The following is a 4786-nucleotide window of genomic DNA, read 5'->3' as shown; positions in this document are numbered from 1 at the left end:
GAGGATGATCATGCCAGACATTTGAGCATTGTGTTGGAGACTCTGAGACGGCATCATTTGTATGCTAAGTTCTCCAAGTGTGAATTCTGGCTGAAGAGCATTGCATTTCAGGGGCACATGATTAGCGGTGAAGGTATTTCTATTGATCCCTAGAAGATTCTGGCTGTTGCGGGTTGGCCAAGGCCTACTACGGTATTTGAGGTACGTAGTTTCTTAGGCATGGCTGGATATTATCGGAAGTTTGTGAAAGGTTTTTCTTAGATTGCTATGCCTCTGATGAGACTGACTCAGAAGTCAGTTGCTTTTGTTTGGACACCGGAGTATGAGGCTAGTTTTCAGAGATTGAAGGATTGTTTGACCTCAGCTCCAGTGTTAGCACTTCCGTCAGGTACGGAAGGATTTCAGGTGTTCAGTGATGCTTCACTGAAAGGTTTGGGATGTGTGCTACATCAGCATGGTAGGGTAATTGCTTATGCCTCGAGATAGTTAAAACTACGTGAGAAGAATTACCCGACACATGATTTGGAATTAGTTGCAGTTGTTTTTGCTTTGAAGATTTGGCGTCACTATATGTATGGCGTCAGATATGAAATTTTCACGGATCACAAGAGTTTGAAGTACATTTTTACTCAGAAGGATCTGAATTTGAGGCAAAGGATGTGACTTGAGTTGATCAAGGACTACGATATGACGATTCAGTATCAACCTGGTAAGGTTAATGTGGTAGCAGATGCTCTGAGCAGGAAATCTTCTGGACTATCAGGTATTCAGCTCACTTCTGATGATTTCTTGATTCGTGATATGGAATGGTTGCAGTTGGAGGTGATTTCCTCCAATGGTTTGGATTCTGGAGTTTTGGCTCAGCTGAGTATTCAGTCTTCTTTGGAAGAAAGGATTCAGGAAGCCCAGAAGTTGGATTCTGATTATTCGATGTTGATTGCTCAGATTGAATCTGGTAAGAAGCCTGAACTCTGATTTTCTGATTCTGGTACCATTTTCTGCAAGAACATGTTGTGGATTCCTGTGTTTGGAGATTTGAGGAAAGAGATTTTGTATGAATCTCATCATTCCGGCTACACTGTTCATCCGGGAAGTGGCAAGATGTACGGAGATATGAAGAGTTTGTTCTGGTGGCCAGGAATGAAGAAGGATGTAGCAAATTTTGTTGCTAGATGCGAAGCCTGTCAGTTAGTGAAGGCAGAGCATCAGCGACCAGAAGGACTTTTGTAGTCGTTGCCTATCCCTGAGTGGAAGTGGGAGGAGATAACGATGGATTGGTCTATGGGATTTCCTCGATCAAGGCAAGGGCACGATGCCATTTGGGAGATTGTGGATAGATTGACGAAGTCTGCTCATTTTCTTCCGATCAGGCAGACCGATCCGGTGGATCGATTGGCACAGCTATATGTGAAAGAGATTGTCAGATTACACGGTGTGCCTAAAGTGATTGTTTCTGATCGAGATGGACGGTTTACTTCCAGACTTTAGAAGGGCATTCAGGAAGGTTTGGGTACGAAGTTGCATTTCAGTACAGCTTTTCATCTGCAGACTGACGGACAGTCTGAGAGGACTATTCAGGTACTGGAATATCTGTTGAGGCTTTGTGTTTTGGATTTTGGAGGAAGCTGGGAAGATCACATTCCTCTGATAGAGTTTGCTTATAATAACAGTTTTCAGTTAAGTATTGGAATGGCACCATATGAAGCTCTGTATGGCCGGAAATATAGAACTCCTTTGACTATGACTGAGGTTGGAGATAGACAGGAGATGGGTGCCACTTTTGTAGAAGAAACTGTTAAGAAAGTTGATTTGATTAAAGAAAGGTTGAAAGCTGCACAAGATCGACAGCAGAAATATTACAATCAGAAGCATAGATTCGTTGAATTTTAAGTTGGTGACTTTGTGTATATCAAAGTCATTCCGATGAAGGGTGTGAGCAGATTTGGCAGAGTGAGTAAGCTCAGTCCAAGGTATGTTGGATCTTTTGAAATCCTTGAGAGGATTGGAAAATCTGCTTATAGACTGTTGCTATCTGATCAAACGTCTGATGTGCACAATTTGTTCCACAGACACACAGAGCTACTAAAAATATCAAATCACAGCCGAACTAATCATCTATCTTTTCTTCCTCAAAAGAATCATATACAAATACAGCTCATGGCTTTCAGACAGAAAGAAAGACAGAATAGAAAAGCCATGACTGTATAAAAATCAAAAGAGCAAAATACCTAAAACAGATCAGACTCTGAACTTCTACTCCTGAACTTCCTTCCTTTTCCTAGAACCTGAAAACCACGCAGAAAACAAGGATGAGCTACAATAGCTCAGCAAGACATCAAACCTCCAATCAAAATTCACAGAGTCCACATCTCACACATCAAACAGAAATTCGAACAGAAATCATAATACAGAACTGACAGAGCAGAACAGAACGAATCACATCAGAACAGAACAGATTAAAGATCAAATCAGATAGACTCGTATGGAAATCAGAATCAGATCGTCACGAGCGGGATCCGTCCCGGTCGGGTTGGGTCGTGACACTCTTGACATACGTTGCCCACCGACTACAGTCCTTCCAACCTCCGTCGCCTGCCGACTACCACCCTCCTGACTTATATCGCCCACCGACTACAATCCTTCCGACCTCCGTCGCTTGCCGACTACGGTCCTCCTAACTTATGTCACCCACTGACTACAGTCCTTCCAACCTCCGTCGCTCGCCGATTACGGTCCTCCTGACTTATGTCGCACACCGACTATAGTCCTTCTGACCTTCATCACTATACAACGGTCTTTGAGACTTACGTCGCCCACCGACTATAGTTCTTCTAACCCCATCGCCTGTCGACTATGTTCCTCCTGACTTACGTTTCCCACCGACTACAGTCCTTCCGACCTCCGTCATTAGCCAACTATGGTCCTACTGAATTACGTCACCCACCGACTACAATCCTTCCGACCTTCATCGTCCGTCGATTACTGTCATCCTGACTTACGTCGCCCATCGATTATAGTCCTTCTGACCTTCGTCACCAAACAACAGTCTTTGTGACCTCTGCCACCCACTGATTACTATTTTTCTGACCTCCGTCACCAGACTATGGTCCTCTCGATCAAAAGAATATGTCAACACTGACTCTTTGTATTTACATCATGTAATGTATTCTATAAGATGTACATCAAGCAAAGGTCTTCCCTCAAGAAAATGCCTCATTTGTAATCAATTGTAATACTAATGGATTCATTTAAACTAGGCAAGGCCTAGTGATTTTTCCCCCTTTTTAGGGGACGCCTAAGTGACGTTGGAGTTCTGTCCGACACCCAAGTGATGCCAAAATTCTGCCCGGCGAACCTCCACTCATCGCCAGGTTTCTACCTAACATCAAACTTCTGTATATTGTTGGATTTTCTTCAAACATCTATCTGATATCGGATTTCTATCAATTATTGGACTTCTATCTGACGTCGTACTTATAACCTCAGTTGTTAGACAACAGTCCTTCCGAGCCCCATCACCTGCCGACTATGATCCTCCTAACTTACATCGCCCTAACTACAGTCCTTCCGACCTCCGTCGCCCGCGGACTACGATCCTCCTGACTTACGTCGCCCACCAACTACAGTCCTTCCGACCTCTTTCACCCGCCGACTATGGTCTTCATGACTTATGTTGCCCACTGACTACAGTCCTTTGACCTCCATCACTCGCTGACTATAGTCCCCTTGACTTACGTCGCCCGCCGACTATAGTCCTTATGTCCTTCGTTTCCAGACAATAGTCTTTGTGACTTACGTCACCCACCAACTACAGTTCTTCCGACCCTGTCACCCACCAACTATGGTCCTCATAAGTTGCGTCGCCCACCGACTACAGTCCTTCTGACCTATGTCGACCACTGACTACAGTCCTCCTAACTTATGCCACCCACAACCTACAATCCTTCCAACATCTATCGCCCGTCGACTACGATCCTCCTGACTTATGTCGCCCACCGACTACAGTCCTTATGACCTCCGTCGCTCGCCGACTACAGTCCTCCTGACTTATGTCACCCACACACTACAATTCTTTCGACCCTGTCGCTGTCCAACTATGGTCCTCCTGACTTATGTCGCCCACCGACTACAGTCCTTCCGACCTCGGTCACCCGCCGACTACGGTCCTCCTGACTTACGTCGCCCACCGACTACAGTCCTTTCGACCTTCGTTGCCTACCAACTACGGTCCTCCTAATTTACGTCGCTCACCGACTACAGTCCTTCCGACCTTCATCGCCTGCCGACTACGGTCCTCCTAACTTATGTCGCCTACCGATTATAGTCCTTTTGACATTTGTCGCCAAACAACGGTCTTTGCGACCTTTGTCACCCGCCGACTACGATTTTTCTAACCTCTGTCACCAGATTATGATCCTCCCGACCAAACAAACACAGCAACAATGACTCCTTGTATTCACATCATGTAATGTACTCTATAAGATGTACATCAAGCAAAGGCCTTCCCCTAAGGAAAGGCCTCATTTGTAATCAACTGAAATACTAGTGGATTCATTCAAACTAGGCTAGACCTCGTGGTTTTTGCCCTTTTTTTAAGGGTTTTCCACATAAAAATCTTGGTGTCTCTAGTGAATACTACACTCTCTCTCTTATATGATTGTGTGATGGATTTTCGTATAAAGTTAAGACGTTAAATTTTATATTTTTCTACCGCCGTGAATACTCTAAGACGCAACAATATATATATATATATATATATATATATATATATATATATATTTGTGTG

The sequence above is a fragment of the Dendrobium catenatum genome, unplaced genomic scaffold (genome assembly GCF_001605985.2).
Source record: "Dendrobium catenatum unplaced genomic scaffold, ASM160598v2 fragScaff_scaffold_1336, whole genome shotgun sequence".
Taxonomy (NCBI): domain Eukaryota; kingdom Viridiplantae; phylum Streptophyta; class Magnoliopsida; order Asparagales; family Orchidaceae; genus Dendrobium; species Dendrobium catenatum.
Note: the sequence above shows the minus strand (reverse complement) of the source record.